Raw genomic sequence first — 18,269 nt, forward strand, 5'->3', positions numbered from 1 at the left:
ACATGGAGCTTCACCAAATATACAAAAATTATGAGACCACACCTCTAAGTGACTAAGTCACTCACCAGCACAGTAATCCTATGCTCACACAAGGCCATGTTTTTTCAGAGTAGGAGCAGAAGAAAGTTTTGTGTCACTAGCATTTGACACTGCCGCAACAAAAAATTCTGTACTGCTCCAGCAGAAACATGGGACACAGTGGGCCAGGAAAAGTGTGACACCTCTTGGTTAATGCACAGTTTGTTGAACTTGGGATCATCTGCTGCAACTGTGCTAGAATCAGGTTTTAAACTTAATTTACTAGTTATAACTATCCTAAGCAAAGCCGAGCCTTCCAACCCAGTTTAAGCAATGCTGCAATTGATTACTGAAGGAAAAGTTCAGTGAGTCCAATCCACTCATAAAGGGAGTTTATGAGTACAATTCCTTCACTCCACAGTTGATGCATGCAGTTCTGCTGTTTTTTTCCTTTGGAGAATGAAATGTAAAGTCCATTTGTTTTTAAGGCTTCTGTAGGCAAATAAAAACTTTATTCCAATGACATTCCACCTTGAAAGACAAAATTATTAGGACAGGCCAGTTATAATACAAAATGCAGCTATGCAGGAAAGATAGTTTCTTATCAATGTAAGTATCTCAGTTGACTAGATGGACATCTGTATCCCAGCAGATGCAAGTCTTATTGGTGGGTTTCACTGAAAATGTCGATTTGTACTTAAGAATAATATTCCACCACTCCCCCTATTGTGAAGGAAGAGAAAGGGAGAAGACAGTTGTGGAAGAAGTGGACCGAGTGAGATAGAAATAGATTCATGGATGGCAGTCATGGTGTATGCTCTTCTAGACAGTCTGTACAGTTACAAACTTTGGATGATGTTACAAATCAATCTGTCAGTCTTTAGTAACTAGTGCTAATGCTGCATTTGACTTCCTTTCCAGACCACTTGTTCGTCTCATTAAATGCAACCCTCAGATGGCGGATGAACAAGTCAAGAAAATGATCACCGATTTTACTGCTATGAGAGACAAATGCTGCAAGCAGACACTGGGACATACTTGGGGGAAGAGGTATTTTGTATCTTTACAAACCACTTGACAACAGAAGCCGATATAGCAAATGTCAGTGAATGCATTTAGATCAAGAAATTTAACCAGCTAGAGTGGCCATTTGTACAGCTAGTTTTGCCATGCATTTGCCCCCAGATAATAAACTACTCCTCTATATATAGACTACTTTCCATACAATTTGGTTACATTTTCCGTATTATTCTGATCCTTCAGTGTGAACTCATTAGCTCCAAGAGGAGGTATTTTCTATTAACAATTCAGAAAATTAGTCTTTCTAGAATGGTATATTCTATGTCTTTCGATAAATGAAAAAACCCTCTACAGTAGTACATGCCTTTTGAGTATAGCAATAACTATAGGAAACACCCAGTTTGATACCAGACCACTAGGCATAAACTGTGTGAAAGATTTTGTTAAAGGTCCCCTTTGACTCTATGTTTGTATTCTTTTTCTAGTTTGCAAACCTGATAACCCAAAGTAAAGCCATGTTAGGAAGTTGTATCCAAAGCACTGCACATAACAGCAGCAACCTCCCTCTACTATATGTATGTTTTCAGACCAACTATGTGTATAATTATTTCTCTACTCTGCTACCACATATAAGACCTATTGTCATGAGACAAAAGGCCTCAGTCCTAGAAAAAGATGACTGCAAAACAAAATTGTAGAAGAGAAAAATATTTTTAAATATAGCATAAAGGTCAAGAACATTCTTGGGTCTTATAGCACGCCAAGTTTGAGACCATGAACTTCATCTTTCTGGATGCAAGCACTCCTCTGTTATCACTAGTGCTATAGGTTTTGAACAGCTTTGACTCATGTAATTAATCAATGCTCTGTTGAGATGCAGGTTTGACCAAGGCTGATCAGGAGCATAAATGTCCGTTTTCAGAACACAAGATGAAACTGATATGCTCTTGTATTTAGAGAAATCTAGGTTTCACAAACCTACTTACTTTTGTAAGCTGAGCTCTGCAGTGAGGCTGATCTTGCTTTCTTCAAGTCAGAGGTAAAGAGCACCCACGTTCTGAGTGATTAGCACTACGCACTTAAGCCTGAACTGCACCATGGACTTGTTACCAACTTTGGTAGGTGACTTCCTGGTGGTTTACATAAGCATTAGACTTTTATATAGTCTTTGATTTCTCTCCATTTAGGTTAACAACGCTAATGAGGAAAAAGCCTTTTGCTCAGCCTCTCCTTTTCTTTCAGGCAGCAAAGTAGTCACTTAATTTAAGTCTGAGAATACATCAATTTTTCATACCCTTTTCAATTCTATTGTCTGTTTAAATGGGTGTCCTGGTTTTGTTAAAAACAGGACCAGTTCTCTTTTAGTGAATTTTCCTTTCAGCCATGTTCTTCTAAGTGCCTTCTAAGTAACTGCACTTTTCTGAATTTTTGCCTGCAAAATTTTTGCCTGACAGATTTTATTGGTGTCATGACTTGGATTCAAATGAAAAACGCTGACAGTTTTATGAGCGCCAGAACAAGGACAGGGTTTGAGTGAGAAGGGGTAAGAGTGGTATTTGATAATTAGCCTAAGCAGCTTCCTGGGTAGTGCAAGTGGGAAAGTTTTAGACTTTGATATGAGCAATCTGGGTTCGAACCCTCTTGTGGGAGGAAAACAATAGATCTGTGTGCTTCACAGGTCATAAAGCAGACTGCAGTTTGTGTTTGTTTTTGATTTAAAGGATGTTGTTGCAAATCTGGTATTATTTGTAATATTTACTCACTTGGTTGGATTCAATGGTGCCTCTTTTGGGATTGATGCTTATTGTTAGTGTTTATGTGCAGAGCATCATCTTTGGAAGTTTGGATAAAACTGCTATCATAGCTTTGTTCCTGGGTTGTGTAGCATTGCTTTATTTGGTGGTAATTAAGCCAATGATGTATTTTTACTCACTGTTACACTTTGCGAGTATGCATTTTTTGAATTCTTCGGTAGAAGCAAAAGAAATTAAAGAGACTTGTACCTTTTGTTTTCTCAGTTTCAGGAATGAAATTTTAGGAGAGCTATTCAACTTCTCCTTGCCTTTTTCATTAGAGGGAATTACAGATTGTATGGGAGTGTAGCGCAAGATTGGCAAGGAGGTTAGGCTTCTCTATTCATATTATCACCAGGTGGTTCCTCAATTTCTTTCCTGTGAGCTAAAACACACCCTAACAAGCTCTTTTCAGAATACCACTACTGTGCTGTCCTCCCATTATGCTTAATACAGAACAATACAGCTCATAACAAACACAAACTAGGAGCATTAATACATATATCAATACTCCACAGATAATACCAAAAGCTACTCACAACATACAATCCCCACTCTCTCCAAAACTTACAATTAACACAAAACAATTCAGGCGCACAGCTCAAATCTATGTAACACTCAGTTCTACAGTTAGGACACTTTACAATATAGCTGGGTTCACAACACTCACACTCCTTACAAGTTAAAGCCACAGCAGCTTCTGCTATATTTTTAGGCATTAAAGTGCATAACTATGAACAAAACTACACTATGCTTTACAACTATATGCAGAGCTGGCTTTAGGCCACAACAGTTTCAGCAGAGGAAGTTTTCACATCACAACCACCACAGCAGAGAGAGTTTTCCACACAAACCACTCTGCAGCAGCTACTGGCAACTGCATTGCCACTACAGTATACCTTCAAGGTACTAGCAATCTGGTATATGCTATCCTGCATACGACTTACGGATAGTTCTGACTGGACCCCTTTTACATTTTTCTTATTTTTGAAAATAATGCCTTCTTACCAGAAGTCCTTGTCTGTCCCCACAGCAATCCGATTGAGACAAGGAGTATGTCCAGAGAAATCTCCAGGGCATGCCAAGAGAGTCCTTGACTCAACAGATCCTGCAGCCGGGCAGAGTGGGACCTCCTGGCCTGGCTCACCAACTGAAACGGAGAAATAAACTTAACAGTAGAGTCAATTATACTGTTAAGTGGCATTCTTTATTTTATCAGCACTCAGGAACACTGGGGATCATCCTCCATAAGTGCTCCAAAGACTGGATACTCTTGCGTTGCTTATATTCACATAATTATTACATATGCATTAGAATTTTTGAAAATTTTGACATACTATACATCTACACTAAGAAATAATTGATGATGTTAGTTATAATTGTTTAGTTTTTTACTTACAATACATCTATTAATTATTAGTTAAATATAAACTAAGCACTCTGCTTCTAAACAATGTTTCACTTAATCTTCTGTCTCCCTCGTCTCTCTCTTGTCGTGCAGAAGGAACTATAACTTGAAAAATATCCCCTCATTTTACAGGTGGTCAGAAAGCATTTGTCTCATTTCAATTGGTTAATGATGGATACGTCTTTTGTAGTTTAATCACAGTGTACATTTATTTGGCAGCTTCTCTTCAGGTGGAGTGGAAGAACCTTCCCCTTTCAAGTACAAGGCAAAAATGGACACTATGTGCACTTGAACCAAGGGAAATCCTCATCTGTTTAAGCAAGTGGTATGAAATATCAGGCAGCATGGCTTCAAAAAGGAATTTGGACTTGACAGCTGTCTCTGCTCTGTGAGACCACTTGGGGGTAGGCTGCAAATGGAGGAGTCTTAGGAGTATTACCAGTGTAAAGAAAACTAACCCAATGAAAGGATGACTGTCAGAAGAGAAATCCTAGACAAGGCAATGCCAGACACTTGACTCCAGGTGTCAAGGGAGAATTTTTACTCCACAACCTAAAACTGCACTAGGTCCAGACTGAGCTGTACAATAGTCAACATCTTGACACCAGTGGCTTCCACAAAGCAGCCTCAAGGAATGCAGCCTTTTCAAAAGTGCATGATTTTTGTTTTGATAGCTGTGGGCAGATACAGGAAGTTCCCCACGTTACTCAAAAGTGCTGTGTAAGCAGGTCACAGTAACCAAAGTTTGTGTTGTGTTAAGATAACAGGGATTGTGTTGTATTAAGATAACTTGGTTTGACATTTGGCAATGGTGTTTCCCTTGGCTAGATCATCATGCATACAGGTGCCAGATAAAGACAAGGACAAGCTGTAAATGTCACCCTTTGTACTTTGCTGTGTTCAGTTCAGTTGTAGCCAACTCAACATGGGATTTGGAACACAGATAAAAGTAGGACTGTTTTGCTTAGGAAGCTGGTGGGGGAGGTGAGGAATAGAAGGGGTGAGTGGGAAGGATTTTATCTTGAGGAATTGCTTACCTGTTCCATTCCAGATGTCATAGGTTCGTGTATGCTCTCATACTCAACCAGATTTACTTCCCAATAAGGAGTATGTTGTGTTCGTAACAAACATAGAATGTTATGCAGCAGCCTCTACAAAATATCACTCCTTTAACATTTTCACGCTAAATATTGGGCTGCATATTCCCCTCTTGATAGTCAGGAACCGCTGAGTGTCAATGATTGCTTTTTCCCCCCTCTTAGCGGGTGGTAACTACTGCAATCCAGAAGCTCCTGAAGGACATTCATTGCACTGAACAGGGAAAATAGAAGAGCATCTCCTGGAAATGATCATCAACTAAGGCAAAACAAGGTTATATCAAATGAAACCATCTCATTATGGTGTGAAAGAAAGGATCCTACAGAGCAAAAGCAGAAACTAAGGTCTCTTGATGAAGCCATACTGGCACCAACACCACCCTCTTGAACTAGACTGGATCGTGAGCTCACCCTAACCCTAACCCTGGCCCTGACCTTAACCCTAACCCTAACCCTGAACCTAACCATAACCGTGATCCTAACCATGACCCTAACACTAACCCTAACCACTAACCCTGACCCTGACACTGAACCTAACCCTAACACTAATCCTAATCCCTAAGCCTAACCCTGACCCTGAACCTAAGCCTAACCCTAACCCTAACCATAATCCTAACCCAAAACCTGACCCTGACCCTAACCTAACCCTACCCCTAACCCTAACTTTAAACACGAACCCTAACCCTATCCATAAACCTACCCACTGACCCTAAAGCTGACCCTAACACTAACCCGGACTCTCACCCTAACACTAACCCTAAACCCTGACCCTAACCCTGACCCTGACCCTATCCCTAAACGTGATCCTGACACTGAAACTGAACCAAACCCTAACACTAATCCTAACCCCTAACGTTAACCCTGACCCAAACCCTAACGCCTAACCCTGAACCTGATCCTGACCCTAACCCGTAACCCTGACCCTAACGCTAACCCTTACCCTTACCCTTACCCTTACCCTTACCCTTACCCTTACCCTTACCCTAACCCTAACCCTGACCCTAACCCTAACTCTGACCCTGACCCTAACCCTAATCCAAACCCAATCCCTGACCTTGACCCTAACCCTGACCCTAACCCCAACCCTAACCCGAACCCCTAACCCTATCTCTGACCCTGACCCTAACCCTAATCCAAACCCAATCCCTGACCTTGACCCTAACCCAAACCCTTCCTCTGACCCTAATCCTAACCCTGACCCTGACCCTGAACCTAGCCCTAACAGTAAACCTTACCCTGACCCTGACCTTAACCCTGACACGGACTCTGACCCTGACCCTAACCCTAACCCTTCCCCTTACCCTAACCCTAACCAGGACCCTGACCCTGACACTAACCCAGACTCTGAACCTAATCCTGACCCTAACCTAGAACCTAATCCTAAACCTAAATCTGACCCTAACCCTAACCCTGACCATGACCCTAACCCTAAACCTGACACTAACCCTTTCCTTTACTCTAACCCTAACCAGGACCCTGACCCTAACACTAACCCGGACTCTCATCCTAACACTAACACGAACCGTGACACTAACCCTAACACTAATCCTAAACCCTGACCCTAACCCCTAACCCTGACCCTGACCCTATCCCTAAATGTGATCCTGACACTTAAACTGAACCAAAACCTAACCCTAACACTAATCCTAACCCCTAACGTTAACCCTGACCCTGACCCTGACCCTAACCCTAACATGAACTCTGACCCTGACCCTGACCCTAAACCTAACCCTGATCCTGACCCTGACCCTAACACTAAACCTGACCATAACCCTAATCAGGACCCTGGCCCTGACTCTGACCCTAATCCTAACCGTGACCTTAACCATGACCCTAACACTAACCCTAATCCCTAACCCTGACCCTGAACCTAACCCTAACACTAATCCTAACCCCTAACCGTGACCCTGACCCTAACCCTAACCTTAACCGTAATCCTAATCCAAGACCAGACCCTGACCCTAACCCTAACCCTGATCCTGACCCTGAACCTAACTCTGACCCAAATCCTAAACCCGAACATAACCTTAACCCTATCCCTAACCCTAACACTGACCCTAAACCTAACCCTGACCCTAACCCTAAAACCTAACCCTAACCCTAACATTAACACTAACCCTAACCCTAACCCCTAAACCTAACCCTAACCCTGATCCTGACCCTGAACCTAACATTAACCCCTAACCCTGACCCTAAGCCTAACACTAACCCTAACCCAAACCCCTAACCCTAACCCTGACCCTGACTCTAGCCCAAACCCTAATCCTGACCCTGAACCCTGAACATAACCCTGACCATGACCCTAACCCTGACCCTAACCAAGACCCTGACCCTAACCCTAACCCTAACACGGACTCTGACCCTGACCTTAACACCTAACCCTAACCCTAACCCTGACCCGAACCCTAACGCCTAACCCTGAACCTGATCCTGACCCTAACCCTAACCCGTAACCCTGACCCTAACGCTAACCCTTACCCTAACCCTAACCCTAACCTAACCCTACCCCCTAACCCTAACCCTGATCCTGACCCTGACACTAACCCAGACTCTCACCCTGACCCTAACCCTAAACCTGACCCTAACCCTAACACTAACCCTAACCCCTAACCCTAACCCTGACCCTGACCCTCACTCTAACCTAAACCCTAATCCTGACCCTGAACCCTGAACATAACCCTGACCATGACCCTAACCCTGACCCTGACCCTAACCAAGACCCTGACCCTAACCCTAACCCTAACATGGACTCTGACCCTGACCATAACCCTAACCCTGACCCAAACCCTAACGCCTAACCCTGAACCTGATCCTGACCCTAACCCATAACCCTGACCCTAACGCTAACCCTTACCCTTACCCTGACCCTAACTCAGACTTTCACCTTGACCCTAACCCTAAAACCTGACCCTAACTCTAACACTAACCCTAACCCCTAACCCTGACCATGACCCTATCTCTAACCATGACCCTGACACCTAACCCTAACGCCTAACCCTGAACCTGACCCTGACCCTTACACCTACCCTAACCCTGACCCTAACCTAACCCTACCCCCTAACCCTGACCCTGACCCTGACCCTAACCCGGACTCTCACCCTGACCCTAACCCTAAACCTGACTCTAACCCTAACACTAACCCTAACCCCTAACCCTGACCCTGACCCTATCTTTAACCATGACCCTGACTCTAACCCTAACACTCACCCCAGCCCTAACCCTAACCCTGACCCTGACCTGTAACCCTAACCCTAAATCTGAACCTATCGCTAACCCTAACCCTAAGCCTGACCCTACCCTAACCCTGACCCAAATTCTAACACTAAAGCCTAACCTTAACCCCTAACCCTGGCCCTGATCCTAACCCTAAGCCTGACCCTACCCCTGACCCTGACCCTAACCTAACCCTACACCTAACACTAACACTTAACCCGAATCCTAACCCTAACCCCTAACCCTAACTCTGACCCTAACAATAACCCGAACTCTCACCCTGACCCTAACCCTGACCCTGACCCTACCCCTAACCCTAACCAGGACCCTGACCCTGACCCTAAACCTAACCCAAACCCTGGGCGTGACCATGACCCTAACCCTAAAACCTAACCCTATCCCTAATATTAATCCTAACCCTAACCCTAACCCTGATCCTGACCCTGAACCTATACCTAAACCTAACCCTACCCCAAACCCTAACCCTAAGTGTAACCCCTAACTCCTAACTCTAACTCCTAACCCTGACCCTAACACCTAATCCTGACCCTAACCCTGTCCCTAACCCTAACCCTGAAACTAACCCCTAACCCTAACCCTAACACCTAACCCTAACCCTGACCCTGACTCTAACCAGAACCCTAATCCTGAACCCTGAGCATAACCCTGACCATGACCCTAACACTAAGCCTGACGCAGATCCTGACCCTGAACCTAACACGGACCCCAAACCTAGCCCTGACCCTGACCCTAACCCAGACCCTGACCCCAACCCTGACCCTAACCCAGACCCTGACCCCAATCCTGACCCTAACCCAAACCCTTCCCCTGACCCTAATCCTAACCCTGACCCTGACCCTGAACCTAACCCTAACAGTAAACCTTCCCCTGACCCTGACCTTAACCCTAACACGGACTCTGACCCTGACCCTAACCCTTCCCCTAACCCTAACCAGGACCCTGACCCTGACACTAACCCGGACTCTGAACCTAATCCTGACCCTAATCCGGAACCTAATCCAAAACCTAAATCTGACCCTAACCCTAACCCTGACCATGACCCTAAACCTAACCCTAACCCTGACCCTAACCCTTTCCCTTACTCTAACCCTAACCAGGACCCTGACCCTAACACTAACCCGGACTCTGAACCTAACCCTGACCCTAACCCAGAACCTAATCCTAAACCTAAACCTGACCCTAACCCTAACCCTGACCATGACCCTAACCATGACCCTAAACCTAACCCTAACCCTAAACCTGACCCTAACCCTAACCAGGACCCTGACCCTGACCCTAACACTAACCTGGACTCTGACCCTAACCCAGAACCTAATCCTAAACCTAAACAAGACCCTAACCCTAACCCTGACCATGACCCTAACTATGACTCTAAACCTAACCTGTAACCCTAACCAGAATCCTGACCATAACACTAACCCCTAACCCTGACCCTAACCCTAACCCCTAAACCTGACCCTAACCCTGACCCTATCCCTAACACTGACCCTAACCCTAACCCCTAAACCTAACCTAACCCTGATCATGACCCTGAACATAACCCTAAACCTAAGCCTAACCCTAAACCTAACCCTAACCCTAACATTAATCTTAACGCTAAACCTGACCGTAGCCCTAACCCTAACCGTGATCGTGACCTTGAACCTAACCCTAACCTTAACCCTGACCCTAACCCTAGCCTTAACCCTAACCCTAAGCGTAACCCCTAACTCTAACACCTAACCCTGAACCTAACACCTAACCCTGACCCTAACCCTAACCCCTAACTCCTAAACCTAACCCTAACCCTAACCATAAACTCTAACCCTAACCCTAACCCAAAACTCTAACCCTAACCCAGACTCTGACCCTAACCCTGACCCTAACCCTAACCCTAACACGGAACCTAATACTAAACCTAAACCTGACCCTAACCTAACCCTGATCCTAACTCTAATATAACCCTAACCCTAACATTAATCTTAACCCTATACCTGACGCTAGCCCTAACCCTAACCGTGTTCGTGACCTTGAACCAAACCCTAACCCTAACCCTGACCCTAACCCTAGCCTTAACCCTAACCCTAAGCGTAACCCCTGACTCTAACACCTAACCCTGAACCTAACACCTAACCCTGACCCTAACCCTAACCCCTAACTCCTAAACCTAACCCTAACCCAGACTCTGACCCTAACCCTGACACTAACCCTAACCCTAACCTGGAACCTAATACTAAACCTAAACCTGACCCTAACCCTAACCATGACCCTAACCTGTAACCCTAACCCTAAGCGTAACCCTTAACTCCTAACCCTAACACCTAACCTCGAACCTAACACCTAACCCTGCCACTAACCCTAATCGCTAACTCCTAACCCTAACAACTAACCCTAACCCTAACCCTAAACCCAAACCCTACCCCTAACCATAAACCTATCCCCTAACCCTGACCCCAACCCTAACACTAACCTGGACTCTCACCCTGACCCTAACCCTAACACTAACCCTGACCCTAACCCAGAACCTAATCCTAAACCTAAACAAGACCCTAACCCTAACCCTGACCATGACCCTAACTATGACCCTAAACCTAACCCTAACCCATAACCCTAACCAGAATCCTGACCATAACAAAAACCCCTAACCCTGACCCTAACCCTAACCCCTAAACCTAAACCTAACCCTAACCCTAACACTAATCTTAACCGTAAACCTGACCCTAGAAATAACCCTAACCGTGATCATGACCCTGAACATAACCCTAACCCTAACCCTGACCCTAACCCTAGCCTTAACCCTAATCCTAAACGTAACCCCTAACTGCTAACTCTAATACCTAACCCCGAACCTAACACCTAACCCTGACCCTAACCCTAACCCCTAAATCCTAACCCTAACCATAAACTCTAACCCTAACCCTAACCCTAACCATAAACGCTAACCCTAACCCTAAACTCTAACCCTAACCCGGACTCTGACCCTAACCCGGAACCTAATACTAAACCTAAACCTGACCCTTACCCTAACCCTGATCATAACCCTAACCATGACCCTAAACTTAACCCCTAACCCTAACCAGCATCCTGACCCCAACCCTAATGCAGTCCCTGACCCTAACCCTAACCCTGACCCTAACCCGTAACCCTAACCCTAAGCGTAACCCTTAACTCCTAACCCTAACACCTTACCCCAAACCTAACACCTAACCCTGCCCCTAACCCTAATCGCTAACTCCTAACCCTAACCCTAACAACTAAACCTAACCCTAACCCTAACAACTAAACCTAACCCTAACCCTAACCCTAAACCCAAACCCTACCCCTAACCATAAACCTATCCCCTAACCCTAACCCTGACCCCAACCCTAACACTAACCTGGACTCTCACCCTGACCCTAACCCTAACACTAACCCTAAACCCTAACACTGACCCTGACACTAACCTTGACCCTGACCCTAACCCCAACCCTATCCCTAAACCCTAACCCTAACCCCAAGCTGAACCATTAACCCTGACCCTGAACCGAGACCGTAACCCTGACCCTGACCCTAAACCTAGCCCTGACCCTGACCATGATCCTGAAACTAACCCTAACCCCGACCAAAACCCTGACCCTGACTCTAACCCGGACCCTGACGCTGATCCCAACCCTGACCCTAACCCCTAACCCTAACCCTAATTGGGACCCTGACCCTAAACCTAACACGAACTCTGAACCTGGCCCTAACCCTTCCCCTGACCCTAAAACCAACCCTAACCCTGACCCTAACCCTAACACGAACTCTGAACCTGTCCCTAACCCTTCCCTTGACCCTAAACCCAACCCTAACCCTAACCCTAAACCCTAACCCTAACCCTAACCCTGACCCTGACCCTAACCCTAACCCGGACTCTGACCCTAACCCTAACCAGGACCCTAACTCTAAACCTATACCTGACCCTAACCCTAACCATGACCATAACCCTAACCATGACCCTAAACCTAACCCCTAACCCTAACCAGGATGCTGACCCTAACCCTAACCCAGACCCTGACCCTAACCCTAACCCTATCCCTAACACTAACACGGACACTGACCCCTAACCCTAACCCTAAGCCTGACGCTAACCCTAACCCTAACCCTGACCCTAACCTAACCCTACCCCTAGCCCTACTGATAACCCTAACCCTAATCCCGAACCCTAACCCTTACCGTAAACCTACCCCCTAACCCTAACCCTGACCTTGACCCTAACACCAACCTGGACTCTCACCCTGACCCTAACCCTAAACCTAACCCTAACCCCTAACCCTGACCCTGATCCTATCTCTAACCCAAAACCTGACACTGAACCTGAACCTAACCCTAACCCTAACCTCTAACCCTATCACTCACCCCAACCCTAACCCTAAACTCTAACCCTGACGCTAACCCTAACCCTAACCCTAACCCTAACCCTAACCCTAACCCTGACCCTGACATAACCCTAAGCCTAACCCTAACCCTAACCAGGACCCTAATCCTAATCCTAACCCAAACCCTGACCCTGACCCTGACCCTGACCCTAACCCTAACCTGGAACCTAATCCTAAACCTATACCTGACCCTAACCCTAACCCTGACCATAACGCTAACCATGACCCTAAATCTAACCCCTAACCCTAACCAGGATCCTGACCCTAACCCTAACCCAGACCCTGACCCTAACCCTAACACTATCCCTAACCCTAACATGGACTCTGACCCCTAACCCTGACTCTGATCCTGACCCTAACCCTAACTGGTAACCCTGACGCTAAAGCTAACCCTAACCCTAATCCCGAACCCTAACCCTTACCGTCAACCTACCCCTAACCCTAACCCTGACCTTGACCCTAACACTAACCTGGACTCTCACCCTGACCCTAACCCTAACCCTAAACCTAACCCTGACCCGTAACCCTAACACTCACCCCAAACCTAACCCTAAACTCTAACCCTGACCTTGACCCTGACCCTAACCCTAAACCAAACCCTAACCCCTAACCCTAACCCTAAACTTGACCCTAACCCTAACCAGGACCCTGACCCTGACCCTGACCCTGACCCTAACACTAACCCTAACCCTAAACTCTAACCCTAACCTGGACTCTGACCCTAACCCTGACCTTAACCCTAAACCTAGCCTTAACCGTAACCCTAAGCCTAACCCCTAACTCCTAACCCTAAGCCTAACCCTAACCCTAAACCTAACCCTATCCCTGACCCTAACCCTAACACAAACTCTGACCCCTAACCCTGACCTTGATCCTGACCCTAACCTGTAACCCTGACCCTAAGCGTAACCCCTAACTCCTAACACTAACCCTAACCTCTAACCTCTAACCCTGACCCTAACCCTACTCCTAGCCCTAACCCTAAACCCGAACCCTAACCCTAACCGTAAACCTACCCCCTAACCCTAACCCTGGCCCTGACCCTAACACTAACCTGGACTCTCATCCTGACCCTAACCCTAACCCTAACCCTAACCATAAACTTGACCCTAACCCTAACACTAAACTCTAACCTTAACCCGGTCTCTGACCCTAACCCTAACCCTAGCCTTAACCCTAACCCTAAACGTAATCCCTAACTCCTAAGCATAACCCTAACCCTAAACCTAACCCTCTCCCTAACCCTAACCCTGACACTAACCCTAACACGGACTCTGACCCCTAACCCTGACCCTGATCCTGACCCTAACCCGTAACCCTAACCCTAACGCTAACCCTAACCCTAAACTCTAAACCTAACCCCTAACCCTGACCCTGACCCTAATCCTACTCCTAGCCCTAACCCTAAACCAGAACCCTAACCCTAACTGTAAACCTACCCCCTAACGCTAAACCTAACCCTGACCCTAACCCTACTCCTAGCCCTAACCCTAAACCCGAACCGTAACCCTAACCGTAAACCTACCCCCTAACCCTAACCCTGACCCTAACACTGACCTGGACTCTCACCCTGACTCTAACCCTAACACTAACCCTAACCCCTAACACTGACCCTGACCCTATCTCTAACCCAAACCCTGACACTGACCCTAACCCTAACCCTAACCCTAACCTCTATCCCTGACCCTGACACTAACCCTAAACCTAACCCTAACCCTAACCAGGACCCTAACTCTAATCTTAACCCAAACCCTGACCCTCACCCTGACCCTGACCCTGACTCTAACCCAGACCCTGACCCTAACCCGAACCCTAACCCTAAACCCTAAACCCTAACCCTCACCCTAAGCTGAACCCCTAACCCTAACCCTGAACCTTAACCCTGACCCTTACGCTGACCCTAATATGGACTCTGACCCTAACCCTAACCCTTCCCGTGACCCTAATCCTAACCCTGACCCTGACCCTGAACCTAACCCTAACCCTAAACTTGACCCTAACCCTAACCAGGACCCTGACGCTTACCCTGACTCTAACCCTGACCATAACCCCAACCCTAACCCTAAACTCTAACCCTGACCTTGACCCTAACCCTATATCCTAACCCAAACCCTGACCCGACCCTGACCCTAACCCTGACCCTGACCCTTGTCCTAACCCTGACCCTCGCCCTAACCCTAACGCTAAACCCTAACCCTAACCCTAATCCCTAACCCTAACCCTAATCCCTAACCCTAACCCTAAGACGAACCCCTAACCCTAAGCCTGAATGGTGACCATAACCCGTAACCCTGACCCTAACCCTAACCCTGACCCTGACCCTGATCCTGAACGTAACCTTAACCCTGGCCCTAACCCTTACCCTAACCCTGACCCTGACTCTAACCCGGACCCTGACCCTAGCCCCTAACCCTAACATGGACTCTGACCCTGATCCTAACCCTGACCCTGATCCTGAACCTAACCCTAACCCTGACCCTAACCCTGATCCTGACCCTTACCCTGACCCTGACCCTAACAGTAACCTGGACTCACACCCTGACCCTAACCCTCACACTAACCCTAACCCCTAACCCTGACCCTATCTCTAACCCTGACCCTGACACTGAACCTGAACCTAACCCTAACCAACACTCACCCCAACCCTAACCCTAAATGTGAACACTATCCCTAACCTCTAACCCTAACCCTAACCTCATGAGTCAGTTCTCAAAGTCCAAAATAGGTATCTATTTACTCTCCTTTTTTTTTTTTTTTAACTGTAAAAAAATGACTGTTATAAAAGAGATTCCCTCTGAGATGCGCAATAGCTCCTGGAGTTAGTAGAATATTTATTTTCTACTCTGTAGGAGGAGTATCCTTTTCTGCTGACATGGTCCAGGAATCAAATGGAAGGGGAGAAGTAGGGCATGGTGGAAAACAGAGTTACAAAACTTACAGGGTACTCCTCATGCCATGTACATGACCAAAAAGCATTTTACGTGAAAGCTTGACATCCTGTACTCAGCAAGACTGAAGTAAAAGGGTGACTGTCTGTTGTATGGAGTAAGTGGGAACACTGCCACAGAGCAGTGGTGAGATGGTTGCTTTTTCCTCCTTACCTCTTGTTGCTTAACATGCCTGTGAGAAAGGCACAGCTTCATGCGACTGAAGCTGGGAGAACAGCCCTGAATATGGATGAAACCTGGATCTTTTCTTACAAATTCAAGGAGTAAATCCCTCAAGAACAGGTCACCCAGGAATCCTTCACCATTTATAAACAGCAACCAAGTCTGTTAGGGCAATAAGGTGACCTTTCATGGGGTATCAGTCACAGACCGAACCTCGTTAGGAAAACTAGATGGCTCTGTTGTCTTGCCATCCACATGGTAGAACAGCCTGCAGACATTCTGGAGAGCAGCCACCCCTCTTTCAGCATCTCATCAATATCACTGCAAAAATGAAGGGGAAGAGAAGGGGAACAAAGGGAAAGAGAAATCACAAAGCAAGAAAGGTTGAGAATTTTATGTGAAATTATCTTCCAAAGAGAGCTATAGAGTCTGAAGCAAATGAATAGACCCTATACATGAAGATTTTAACTTGTCTGCTTCTTAACAGGCTTTGTTCCTTCTTGTTTCTCTTTCTAGTACTAAAGAAGAAATTACCAGCATTAAAGGAGCTGAAGACAAGGCAAGATCTCTAGTGCTTGACCTTAGGTGCAGTAACACTGAAGGACGGACAGCGGGACTGGCATCCCACTAATCTGGTGAGCTTCACCAGCCCCTTAACAGGCTAGGTCTCACAGCTGATGCACCAGGACAAAAAAGGAGAACTGTGTTTGCTATCACTAGACTTCCTTGGAACCCCTCTTGGGAGTGATCTGCATTGGACTCTCTGCCATATGCCAATCTCAGACTCCTGCAAAAAGAGCTGGTTTTTTTTTAGAGACCTGCACTGTAAAGCTAAGCTATCTCCTGTGTTGACATGTTAGAGAGCTACACTAAAAATACACATATAGACAAGTCCTCCTGGGACATCTGTCAATTTATTTTCAACACTGAGACCATGCAAAGCACCCAGTGCACTTTCCCCAACATGTGACTGACACAAAACACAGAGCAAATGTGTCCTCACGAGCAAATGGGATGGAGAGAAGCACTGCCAGAAAAGCAATGAGGAAAGTTGTTTCATTCCCAGCCAAGTGACTCAAAGGAACCAAAGGACAAAGGAATTTGTTGCCAGCTTATGGCAGCACATAGGTGTGTGTGGCCTGGGCATGCTCCCACCTGTACAGCCAAAGGTTATCCTGTCTACTGTGCCAACATGCTTATATACCTACAGGGTAAACACTCCTGAACACAAGAACCCCAGGAAAAACAATGAAATCATATCAAAACAAGGGGCCATGCAAAACACCTAAGAACTACTAAAAAGGGGGAGAAGTCAGGCATTCTATGCTTTTCATTCCCTAAAATTAAAAGAATTCAAACAGAAACCTTTTAGCTAGACAAATTATGGTTTGTATTAAATGCATATCTTTTCAACATAGCAAAGAGGCGGCATGGCTGGGGAACAAGATAGTACTTTAATTCCATGTTGAAAATGGCCTGCTTTTCATTAAACCAGTCATACTTCTCCATGGACTGACAGTCCCTAAATTTACAAGCCTTTTAAACTTAAAAAGTCTGGATTATATATATAGTCAGAAAATAGGTTAAGACATACACTTCTGGAAAATATACCCATTCAGGCAATTATCTCCAGGTCAAACAGAAGTCCACAAATTATTTTTATATAATTAGTCATTTGCATGGGCTGTAAAGAGCAATTCTTACCCTCAAGACTTCCTGACATTGCCAAATAATCTGTTAAATCATTTGCAGCAATGAAATGAACAACTTGGATTTCCTCCCTGTGTTGCCTCTAGGCTACATACACCAGAAAAGATTTACTGAATATACAAGTAATAAAGTTGTATATAATATATTTTGTGCTACACCTTAAGCTTGAGGCACAGATTCAGCAATGAGTACTAATTGTCATACTGTCACAGGTGATCTTAAAACAAAAACTTCCAGTCTCTTCCATAAGCTTAGAATGCATGGTAAATTCAGGGTAATTTAGGAGGAGGAGTTGAGCATAATCCCAGTTCAGAGCACTCTGAAAGCCATTCACACACAAGTGCGTCAGGACAGCAAGAGGACAGAGGACTGTTGTTGACTTTAGAGCCAAGTATTTGCAGGAAGATCTCCAATATGTTATAGGAAAGTGGTTTTTTTTAAAGGAATCTGCAGTTAAATAACATGTAAAAGCTGAAATGGTTTTGGTTTTCAATGGAAAATTC

General features: G+C 45.7%; 1 protein-coding gene across 1 annotated transcript in view; it reads left to right on the forward strand.

Annotated features, from left to right (window-relative positions):
* LOC102091296 (alpha-fetoprotein-like) overlaps positions 1-18,269 on the forward strand; it is a 44,306-nt gene that overhangs the window by 5,019 nt on the left and 21,018 nt on the right. The window contains 2 exon segments of the mRNA XM_065061674.1: positions 940-15,671; positions 16,573-16,691. The gene's annotated coding sequence lies outside the window, so the exon portion shown is untranslated.

This window comes from Columba livia, chromosome 4 (assembly GCF_036013475.1).
Source record: "Columba livia isolate bColLiv1 breed racing homer chromosome 4, bColLiv1.pat.W.v2, whole genome shotgun sequence".
Lineage (NCBI taxonomy): Eukaryota > Metazoa > Chordata > Aves > Columbiformes > Columbidae > Columba > Columba livia.